The sequence below is a fragment of the Pyxicephalus adspersus genome, chromosome 7, assembly GCF_032062135.1.
Source record: "Pyxicephalus adspersus chromosome 7, UCB_Pads_2.0, whole genome shotgun sequence".
In the NCBI taxonomy this organism is placed as follows: domain Eukaryota; kingdom Metazoa; phylum Chordata; class Amphibia; order Anura; family Pyxicephalidae; genus Pyxicephalus; species Pyxicephalus adspersus.
This window is the reverse complement of record NC_092864.1, coordinates 29,650,330-29,662,953: the sequence shown is the minus strand read 5'-3', so window position 1 is coordinate 29,662,953 and position 12,624 is coordinate 29,650,330.

Below are 12,624 nucleotides of genomic sequence, written 5' to 3'. Positions count from 1 at the left end.
TAGGACATAAAGCAAATTGTCTTGTTCTGGGCCTGTATTGGTGGTTGCAATGAGTCCTACAATATATTTGCGGAGATCCTCAGAGCCTCTTCAGTGTCAAATTCTGCATCTGACAGATCCTGGGCACAAAGCAAACTGCTGCCCCAGGTCTGGGAGAGGCCAATAGAACCCCAGACAACAAGATTTGCACATGGCTGCAGTGCAGATCTTTAGGCCACAGCTGCACAGCCAAATGCAACATGTTGCCTTTACAAACCATGCTGTGATCTGCTGCAGCCACTTGCAAAAGAGGGGTCTCAACCACTTGAATGGTACCTTCACTGAGCCAGCCATATGCAAAAAAGGGCCTTGGATGGGAGAGCCCAGGACCCCCATTGAGCAGCAGACCACTGTGGCTCACCACAGTCTGAAATTGCCCTCAGTCAAATGCAATGCTATACAATTACTTTAGAAAACCTGTCATGCCCTGTGAATCCTTAGTCACTTTCCAACCTTGTATTAACTTTGGAAAACAACATTGAGAAATAGTAAACTACCAGGGAAACTAGTGCTTTGCTGCCTGTCTTAAGGTAACACATCTAATCATTTTTAACACCTCATTATATACAATAAGGAGTACTCTGGAGGCCTCTTCAAGATATCCAGCACCCCTCTGACAATTTAAATGTGTTAACATGTTTAGGAACTATTTGGAAAGCCTCCTACTATTTGGCATTGGTGTGCCAGGTCTATGTGGCTACACATGATAAATAATGTTGATATCATTGTTTCTCCTGATGAAGCCGTTTAGGTGAAACACGTAGAATAATACATCGATTTTTAATTTGTCTTTTGTTTATTGTATTTTTAATGATTTTGTTTTTGGCTTGATGGATTAGTTAAAAAAATTATGATTTTATTGTTTGAACCTGAAAAGTCCCACAGTTTTGGTTATGAATTACCCCCTTAGCGGTAATCCCGACTGTGACAGGGGGTGGAATTTACTTAAAAGCGGTAATCCCAAGTCACACTCGGGGTCGCTTTAAACTTAAAAAACAAACAAACACTTACCTTGTTCCGTCGGTGTCCTGCTGGTCCTCGCAGGTCCTGGGGACACGTCCTTCCTCTTCGATCTTCAGCTGCGAACTGCAGAGACGATCCCTGGGGTTTCCCGGTGATGTTGGTGCATGCGTCTGTGGGGGCGGGAGGATTGGTGGAAAATTCAAATAATTTTATATTGGATTCAATACAAAATAGCTGTATTGAGTCCAATACAAAGAAATCTTCATATAATATATATATATATATATATTTAAATTATATATATATTATACATGCTACTGTACATATATAATACGTTTCACTATTTTTTTATTATATTTTTATGTTTTTTATTTAAAGTTTATTATTACATTTAATAAATATTGGACATATTGCGGTGAATTATGGCTAAGAATTATAGCCTACAATGTAAAATAAAATGTAATGCTTTTTGCATGGAAATACGGACAGAATTAGAATGCTAAAGGGGTTAAAGAAAAGGTACAATTAATTGGGGACCTTAACATGCCTATTAATGTATTATTGGGGAAACTAGTCAGAGGGTGTCTTTCACACACAAAAAGCATTTTCCAAGTTGAAGGTCCTGGTATCACTACCAGCATACAGAGGATTTTCAACCTTTTTTTTTTTTTTTTTTTTTTTTTTTAGAATAGCAGCTCAGTGGTGCAGGCAGCTGGTGCATTGCCTGTCCCTTCTTCAATAAAAAGTCTGCCTGCTCGCAGTTTTGTAATGGAGAACTTTAGTTCCTAAAATTGTCTGCCTTGTTTTGTATTTTATTCTGAGGATGTTTTGCAGCCCATAGCACTCCAGCTGGCAAACAACAAGTTCTTGGATAGCTGAGATTTGCAAGGCCAACAGTCATCCTGTTGTTCCTCCGCCATGAACATGGATAGCAGTAATTTTCAGCGGGTGAGTTCCTGCATTCTACTCACCTTTCTGAGCTGTAATAAAGCTGTAAAAAAGAAAAATCGCGTCACTGGAACTGGAGACAGAGGAAATCAAGCTGAGTTTCTTTCACTGCATACAGCCTGGCAACCATTTAGGCAGCACCATGCTGGGATATTGTGATATGATTGGCTTGTCAACATGTGCTGAAAGCCAAAATCACTTCAATGAGTTGTAAACCAAATCACTAAAAATCTCATAGAAATTTTACAATGTTATTGCAATTTCAAAAGTCGTCTCCATATCTTAAAAGTTACAGCTTTCATTAAAATATCTCCTGGTGATCCTGCCATGGAGGTACTTGTTCCGCATTTCCTATTACAGGGTAACAACATCAAGTCCCTGAGTCCCAGTTGTTGTTGCTAACAAATGAATGAAAATAAAGACTCACTTAATGGAAAAAGTAAGTAAACCCTTACATTTACCATCATTTTAAATCCATGAATAGGTTGTTCCATATTGGGTGCCAAAAATAAGAATCTCTATAGGGACTATGCTGGTGGGACGTCCTATGGGGGGGTTAGAAATGGGGGGGGGGGGGCTGGTGTTGTCTATTGATGTTTGTAGTATCATCATGCCAGGGTGCCTAAGAATGTGGAAAATAAATTACAAAATTGCCAATTTATTCAAATCACTCCAAGGCAAGTAATCCATAGCTTATATTCCATCAGTAAATGAACTCTTTGTGTGCTTGATTGACAGAACAAGATAATTTCACGTGATTTTGTTTAGTGCAAACTGGAGCATTTGAGTAGAAGGAACGCGTACCAACTGTGAAGAATGGTAGTGGAAATATAACGGTCTGCCGTCTGGGCATTTTGATACCATTACGGTGATTTATTAAAAAATTACAGGCTGATCACATAGCAAAATAACTTATATTAGTAAATGAGATGAAGGTCTGCCTTCTAAAACTATCCAATCACATGCAAAAACACAAACTAGTTTTGGATTTCCTTGTATATGATCGGGTACTGTTTGCAAAGTGAGCTATCACCACATTCACTGCACAGAGTGTCCAATGCAAGGTGATCAGTCAACTTGGTAGGAGAGCAGCTTTTAGTGAATCACCACCAAAATCTAAAATCCTGATGTCTTTGCAGGTCTTGACTCTGTTGGCCAATGTGTCATGCAGATGCAGCCTCATACAATGGGCCTGATTTATTAAAGCTCTTCAAGATTGGAGAGAATACACTCAGTGAAGCTGGATAATCCCACAAACCCGTAATGGATCTGGTCCATGATTGAAAACATTTACTAACAAATAGCAAATGACTTTGAAAAAATCCATTACAGGTTTGCTGGATCATGCAGCTTCACTGATGATAGTATATCTTTTCTAGCCTTGGAGAGCTTTATTAAATCAGGCCCAATGTTGCAATGTTGCGGTCCGATCACCTGGTGGGACTAAGGAAATTCTTCCTCCTATCTGCAGCAGATTTATGATGCCATCTCACCTTGGGCACCCTCACTGGACCGGAGCTCCAGGTGAAAATGATATTGGTGCTGTATATAGTTACATGGTAGAGAATTAATTTGAGGTCCGCATGGAGTCTCTGTAAATCATGCAAAAGTAAGAGGAGACCGTGCATCAAACAAATCTTCTCGAGCCGTATGGGAATCACATGCCATCCAAAGCCAGCTGCCAGCTCAAAGTGAGACCGGAGAGACCCCCCCATGATGCTCTTTCCCAATCTTCACACCTATCCTGGATTTCTGAGAGCCCCCCGCTGAGCCCACATTTCCTTCTCTCTCTCATATTTCTTTGTCTTGTTAATATTCATTAGATTATATAACAGTCTGAGATTGTGAATTAATCAGCTCCACCAGCCCGACACATTGCCCTGTATTGTACTCATAAATTAGACTTGTCTGGGCCCTCCCTTGATGGATCTGGGTATTGGAATCATTCTGAAGACACATTCATCGCTGCAACAGGCAGCCCTGCCCAGTCAATGAAATTAACGACAATTGCCGCTTATTGCTCAGTTAATAAGCAGCTTCCTGGAGTCTGGATAATTTACGGCTGGGAACGATGATCGATCTGTTTGCAGGCTCATATTTATATCGCCCGCCAAAAAATGTTTGGGTGCAGAGAAACATTAAAGTTTATGTGGACAAAGCACAGAATACATAGAGAAGGACAACAAATGACTGCCAGTCCCAAGTTTCCAGAGTGTTCCCATGCATGATGTGCTGAGTTCCCTCTCGCTGGCTCACGGGTCACTGCGGAGTGTAGGAATGCGCTGGAGGAATCACGTGCCAAGCAGGTGTTCAGGTCATCCAGTGTTGCATATGCCCAGTGGACAGCAGATTTGTTGGAGGTAAAAGAAGACCCAGACCTCATGTACAGGAGGCCATGTGATCACTTTAAAGCAGAGCTAAACCCTTTTTCAAAAAATTCATTCTGCAATAAAATACCCTTACCTGCACGATCACAACTTTTTAATTACACTCACCCATCTCTATTCCATCGTGGGTGCCATCGTCTTTATTCTTTTTTTTTTTTTTTAGAATACAAAGAGAAGGTCAACAAATGACCGAACCTTGTGAAAGGTCTTAAAGCGATTTCACTTGGATAGCAAACAAAAGTGACCATTTACAGCACAATGCCACACGCTGTGTTCCCTCTTGCTGGCTCGCAGGCTGCGGAATGTAGGAATGCACTGGCACAATGACAGCATGCCAAGAAGGTGTTCAACGCATCCAGTGCTGAATATACCTAGTGGCCAGAAGACTTGTTGGAGCATTAGGAAGAAATTCTCTTTTACAGCTGAGGCGTCTTGCATAGGTGACGCTGTGTTCACTTTAAAGCCAGACTATAGTTTCCCTTACAACATTTGCAAGCAGGCCAGTCTTTTTTGCAGAAAAGGGCAGGCGATGTCCTTTCTGCAAAGAAACATATGTGCAGCTCAGTGTATGATGCTGGGATATGCCAGGTATCACACATAAGCGGGAGTTATGTCATTCCGGCCCAGCATATCAAGATAGACAAAGATCAAGTATCCTGGAAGAGGAAAAGGAAAAATATGGCTGCGCCCACAACAGAATGGGGTATTTAAATGGGGAGAGTATTTAAAAAATTTCAATCAGACATGTATGTTTATCTTATTGCAGAAAGAACATCGCCTGCAATAAAGGACCTTCCTGGTTGCATTTTTTAGATTTTTACATTTATTTCTTCCATTATAGACTTTCTAACTGCTGATCTGTCATGTTAATTCTTGGGCTTTTTTAATTAAAAGCTTACATACCAATCAGATGAAGTTGTCAGATGAAGTAATTGCTTCTATCCTTTTTGATCCTTAATCACTGACAAGTGAGTGCTATCTAGTGCAGTAATACTTACCATTGAGGAGCAGACCCATGACAGACAAATGTCTTGTATCCCATTGGCTGTTGGGGATTGGTTGTCAGCTCTGAATTGAAGATGAGTATTGCAGCCAAAGCTTGTTTTCCTTGATTTATCTCTGTCCCTATCAGCTTTGCAATGCAGGCAGAATATGGCTCGTGTATGTGGTTGGCTGGGTGCTATACAGTACATAGTGTTCCAAAAACATCCCAGAAGGCTGCCTTAGTTCTTCTCTCAGTCCTGATGCATGGGCTGACCATTTGGAGATCAATGCAAAAAATTCTAGATAGATGGAGGCCAGTTTGGAGGAAGGACAAACATGACAAACACCTTAGATGGTACCTACATGATGATGGGTGATGCTGAACCTTCATTCTTGAAAGAACTGAAATCCAATGGATGCAAGGGGCAGCCAGGGACAATAATATTAAGGGGGAGCTCTATCTGAGTTGCTGCAGCTTCCAATGTACATTAGAGAAGCTCACAGTGTGCAGTGAAATCAGAACAAACAATTTCAGTCCAGGAGTGGAGCCGGTACAACTGTGCAAGACTAAAGGGAAGGGTTGAAGGCAGATTTAGGAAACATACAGGTATAAAGTCCCCCTTCTATTGAATGCAGTGGAAAAGCTGATCCACAATGATAGAAGGTTAGAGCCTCTATCAGATTTCTATTGCAATCTGTTGGAATTGCACACATAAAGAATAAATGATTTTGTATATTGTAGTTACTCCTGAGCCATCAGAAAACACAATTGTCTGACACCTATGTCGCTCCTATTGCCCCGTAGTCCTGGATCTGGAATATCTGCAACTATGAAGCTCAACTCTTTGTAGCAGTCCATGCAGTTCCGCGTATCTGCTCAAAATCCAGGATTACCCTTTTCTTGTCATGTCATGGAGAGGAAGATTTAGGGCAGTTGTTTGGGAATATGTTTTGTGCTGATATATTGTCATAAATTGCAATGACACACTTACAGCAAGAATAAATTGGATTTATCCAGATGCTGGGAACAAATACAAGCAGTCACTTAATGCACAAATCAGATTTATATACAGATCGCACCCAGTAAATGCTTTATGCTCTTATTTTACAGAATTTGTGGTTGTGTCAGAGGCATAAATTATACCGGAAAAAAATTAGCCATTCAGAGATAAGATGACGGATGAGGGGCCGCCGAGGCTATATATTGTAATGAATTAAAGGGAATGTGGAATGCCAGTTTACTCATCTAGAAGCATTATATGGATCTGCATTTGTTAACAGTGCTTAGCCTTAACCAAGCTTAACCAATCAGAAAGGAGACTTCATGGACCACCCATGCAAAGGCAGTAAAAAGTGATCACTGATTGGTAAATTTTAATTACTGCATGCATCACACTTTGCTACAATATAAAAAAGCCCATCAGGGAACAGAAAAACTAAGTTTGTATTGTTTAAACATCAAAATATTTTGGCAAAATCCTAAAAATTTGAAATCAAAGGGGGTAAAATTCAAACATTTGGGTAGCTTTAATAAGGTACATTGTGCTTTAAAGTCTAGAGTCTAGTCTAAAGTCTAGTGGTACAGCCTAAATGGCAAAACATATCCCCTGCCGGCATGCTGTGGAGAACTCATGCACTTTACACGGAACTGTAGTCTCTCTGCAGAGGTCCAACAACCCCCTGCCACTAGTCCTATAGCTCAGCAATCAGCAAAGCTCATGTTCCTTGCTGATTGCAGAGCTCAGCCTCTCATTGCATATCTTTTGGTCCATTTCTGCTTTTCCAAATCATTTTGCAATACAACATTGTGAATTTTAAGAAAGTAGGGGCTGTTGGATTGCACAGCTCTCAGTCTGACACATAACTGGAAGAACAGAGCAATGGGGACACCTTAGCTGTGTGTTGAAGTGTACATCAAGCCAAAAACCTTTTAAGATACAATAGGAAAGTATAACAATTCCTTTCTTGTTTATAAGTGCATGGATATGTTTGACTTTGATTGGAGAGACTTCCTGTGCTTTTCTGTTGTATATTGAGAGAATGGAATTTCTCCCCAATGGAATGCAGACAGCCACCAAAATAATAGTTTTTGGTTCTAATGATTTCCTGCACCAGAGTTGTCCAACTGACGATCTGATAGCTGCATGCAGCCCATTGGGTGTTTTTGCAGCCTGCTGGGCCCCAGTTGCAGCCTGTAAACTGCATCACTGAAATGTCCATGTGTGCATTTCAGTGTCCATTGGCATCAACACTGCCAGTCAAGCACATTGATTTCTTAGAAAAAAAGGTCCATCAGATAAAGTGGAGAACTTGGGGCCGCATGTGTTCAGGTAAGCATAGAACAACAATGCTGCGCATTATCCTACAACTTGCTCATGAAGTATCTGCCAGGCCTTTGAAGGAGCTCAGTTACTCCTACGAAACATTGACTGATGTAGGAATATAAAGTATTTGGCAGCTATGGATGTGAGCCAGTGGGCAGAAAGAGAAGATGCTTGGATTGTTCCAAGACCTGTTTTCTACCAACGAACAAGATATAAAAGGGTTAATAGTATTACCAATGACATCAATAAATAATAATATTCACTGCTAAAGGAGGATTAATATACCAGCGATTGGGGATATTTATTACTAGACACCTTTGTAGGGGCTAATATTGCTGACACCAATAAAGAAGGGCAGATTGCTTCCTCTGCTCTGAGCTGAACAACATTCCTGCACAGAGTTACCTGCTGTAACTTTCCATACATATGGGGAGCACCTACAACTCGTCATTCTTACCCCATGACCTAATCTTACACCACTAGATAATAGGCTTCCCCATACCTAGCCTCCGAAAGTGCCCCCCCCCCCCCTTGGGAATTTCCAGCCTCACTGAAATGGCTATCCTGAAAAAAAGAGAGAAAACCAACTAAGAATCCATGAAATGACATTGAATTTCCTGCAATTTATAACACCAGTGGTTCTAAAATTGTTATACACCCTGAGGAAACTCTTTGGCAAAGCGTGTTGGGTAAATAGGATCAACTTCCGAAAGAATTCAACCACACTCTTTAAATCCTTTTCTTCATGGACTTTTATGATACTGGTTATGTTGTAAATGTGCAGAATTATTAAGTTGTGCTATCTCAATATAAGGAATGTTTAATCATTTTTTTCTACTGATATTGCAATGTAAGTTTTTCCTTTAGGTAACAACCTCACAAACCCCTATGCCTTAATTAGATCCAGATCAGCGTTATGGCTCTTTGGTTTTAGTCTTTGTTTCTACTGAACACCACTTTACCAGACACCCTTCCATGTCCAGGTCTGTAGCTTTCAGAAGTTATCCTAGTTATATGCATGTGTTCCTTTTTTGTTATATTATTATACTGTTTATGGCCATCTCCTGTTGTTAAATAGCACATTTGGAATAAAAAGAATTGCTTGATTTTGTTCCTGGATGCAAATGTGACCCTCCTAAATTTAGAAACCTGTACCCCCCAAATCCAAAAATTAAAAAAAAAAAGTTTTATTGTTAAATATATTCGAGCCAACTGCAAAAAATGCAAACAAAATAACAAAATGTAACAGTTAGTAGAAATTTAAAACACAAAGAATGCATTGCTTTTAATAACACAGTGTAATGAGTGCAGACATGGAGATGTCATCCAAGAGATGTCACAATAAATATCTCACCATGTCATTAATCAGTGTAACTTTTAATAAGGTGATAATTACCAGGAGGGAAAGCGAGTAGCCTCTGTCAGAGCCAATGCATATATACTATTACACCATCTTGTACTTCATTTTCCTCCGCTGCCTCCTGCGTAGAGCTAATTCATAGCACCGGACATGTTAATTATTGGGTTAAATTGATCTCTGCAGGTTGAGCTAATGAGTCACTCAGCCCACAGGCTGCGGGGGATTCTGGGAAGGTCAGTGCTTGCTGCTCCTCCACTTATGAAGATTAGACTAGATAAGCCCCTGTAATGTATAGTTGTGCCGATTGTGTCATTAATTTGTTTTGTCTTCTCTGAGAGAAGCCTACTAAATATGAAATAAGGGAAAGGTAATGCACGCTATCAAGTGACAGGCTATGTACACACATGCAATAATTGTCGTTGGAAAGGATCTTTCACGTTCCTTTCCAACAACTAACAACTGCACGATGCATGAACGAGCACTGTACATACAGCACCGTTCTGTTCTATAGAGAGGGGGAGAACGACGGAGTGGCACCCCGCTGCACCCGCTTCCCCTTCACTTCCATTAAGATCGTTCCTCCTCCATCGTCCGCTGATCTGTTAGGACAGTCGTTTAGACGATGGACGACAAGCGCTGTACACATGCCAGATTCTCATCCGATATCGGCCCTGACCTGATTATCGGACGAGAACAATTGCAATTTACTTAAAACCAATGGCATAATTAAGAATGCAGCCTATCGATTTAGTAGAGCTCAGTGACATTATTATTATTCAAGATTATCCAAGCATTATAGACCAGTGACATCACTGAATTTGCAGCCTATCCATTTACTAGAGACAAGTGACATCACTGAGTATGCAGCCTATCCATTTACTAGAGACTGGTGACATCACTGAGATTGCAGCCTATCTTTTCACAAGAGGCCAGTGACATCACTGAGAATGTAGCCTAGTAGTGACACACAATACTTCCAAAAGGCTCACAATAGCTTTCATCCTAAATTTTTCATTGCAGATGTAGCAGCTTCCATAAAAATAATAATATGTATTGGATTATCAGCCAAGCTAGCTGCACCTCTCTCATTTAATGAAATCAATTCCAAGTTTATTGACTAGCAAGAATTACCCCAGCATATGACGGGGTCATTGGAGATGACTGATGCTCCAGTCCTTGACAATCCAGGTTATTTACCCTGTTTCAATTGGGGGGGCAGGCGGGCGGCTGACATAGCCAGGCTCTCTGCAGCTGCTACATATTGCAGCAAAGCCTCATTTCCTGTTTATTCATTTTCATTTAACAGTGCTGAATTGAAGCCTAAAAATTCAATGTTTGTGTTACCACCTGCATTCAATTAAATGGAAGATTATGAGCAGTTTAATGTGTTTTAGCCCTCTCTCTGGAATCGCTGTGCAGATTAATATCCCCCCTGCAGCTTTTCACTTCTTGTCTGTGGAGAGCAACTGTCAGACGTCATTTTGTCATTTCCAGTTCAGAGGCATCATCAGGACGCTTCACCTGTCTGCACTGCAACTCTGAATATATAGCATACAATTTATTTTATATATACTTATGTATATTGTGTATTTGTAGACCCGTGCAGTGTTCTATATAATGTATATATAGTGTATATATAAACATACTTCAATGTCTTCATTTTTATCAATGAATGAAGTAATTAAATCCTAAATAAACCTAAAACAGCAGAAGAAAGTTAGCCGGGGGGAGAAGGAGGTGGTGGTTGGGGGTTATGTCCTATTACCAATAGATTGCCCAGTAAGCTCCCATAAATAGGATTTTAATTACTTTAATAAAATTTCCCTAAAACGTTTACATTTTAGATAGATTGGGGAAGGATTCAGGATCTTCAATAACATTTTATGCAGATAAAGGGTAGCAGAGTAAAGCTACGTACACATTTCCAATTATTATCGTTGGAAAACGAACGACGAACGATCCTGCACGATATCTACGAACGATCGTATAGCACCGATCCTGCACATAGAGATAACGACACGATCGTTCGTAGATATTGTACACACAATAGATACGATCGTTTGAGCGATAGAGGAACTATGTGCACGACAGGAAAGTGAACGAACGTTCTTTCATTACGCATGCTCAGACCATGGACGATCAACGAACGATCGTACACACGAACGATGTTCAACGATCGTCGTCCAATCCGATCCGCCGGTCCGGTCGTTTCGAACTTTCCTCGTTCGCCGGCGTCGTTGGTTACTTTTTTTACGAACGATTTTTGCCCAATCGTTCGTTCGTCGTTCGTTTTGAACGATAAAAATTGGAAGTGTGTACGCACCTTTAGGCTGATTGCAGACCTGTGGTTGAGTGCAGCAAATTTCAACCAAGCTCCCAACTGATCCCATTCAAATGAATGGGAGGGGTTGGGAAGCACTTTGTGCAGGAGCTTCCAACTGTTGCTGAACATGGAGCCCCTTTCATGAACCTGAATGCAACTGCCTACAACCACAGCCTACAGTTGGAAAGTGGTTGAAAGAAGTTGACTTTGTTGCCAGAGGACTGAGATGGCCTAGAATTTGTTTTCATCCATCAACTTCCAGAATACATTGAACCAGGGCAAATTGCAACCTCAACTGCCCTTAACCACATAACAGATGTTGAGCGAGGTTGCAGTTGAACTGCAGTTGACACAAAAACCACACAGTTATAAAGAAGAGCGCCTGGGAAGGGGTAATAGTGTGGGATTTCACCCCAAGTCTGAAAAGGACCCAATGAATTTTCATTGACCCAAGCAATAATCCCAAGAGAGGGGTAAGTGTAACTCTTACTATCCCTGGATTTTTACATGCCAAGCCCTGGATTACCAAATACAAACTGGGTGCGCTGGGTGAGCATCCAGCATCCACTCAATCAGTAACTTTTAACCCCTCTGCTTCACCCAAACCTATGTAGATATTTGTGGCTAAGCTAGTCATTCTTCTACATTTATCACTATATCTATGATATCCCACTCTGTCAAGCCATTCAAGCTTAATAATAACTACCAAATACCATATTTCCAATTATGTAAATAGGCTTAGTGAGTCCATGAATACATGATCCCAAAAGTATCAGTAAGATAAAAGGTCCCAACTCCCCATACATTTCGCTTGTTTTTGGCATCTTTTATTTGACAGGAAATATGTTATTTATTATGGACTTCATGTTCACTTACTGTCATTTTGTTTTACCTATCTTTGCCCAAAAACATTTTCTTGGATGCTTTTTCAGTGGGCTAGGAATGAGCCAAAAGTTTTTTATTCTTTGCCTAGCTTTTATTCTCATAATCACGGAATCCCGGCTCTGTGGACAATACCACGTGTGCTACCTCATCATGTCATTGGACAGCTAACACAGAACTGGACATCTGGAAACAATGATACCGACTCCTGATCATACCTGAAATGTTTGAGCATTTACACTGCTCATGTGACAGTACCGCTCACTGCAGCCCCCATTCATTCCTTATGGGGTTGCATGTAGTATCTCCCCAAGCAGCAGCTATTCCTGGCTTAAGGTAGCAATAAACGCACAGCAACCTTACTGACAGTGTGAATTACCCCCAACCCTAAACTATGCAAAAACAATGGCTTAT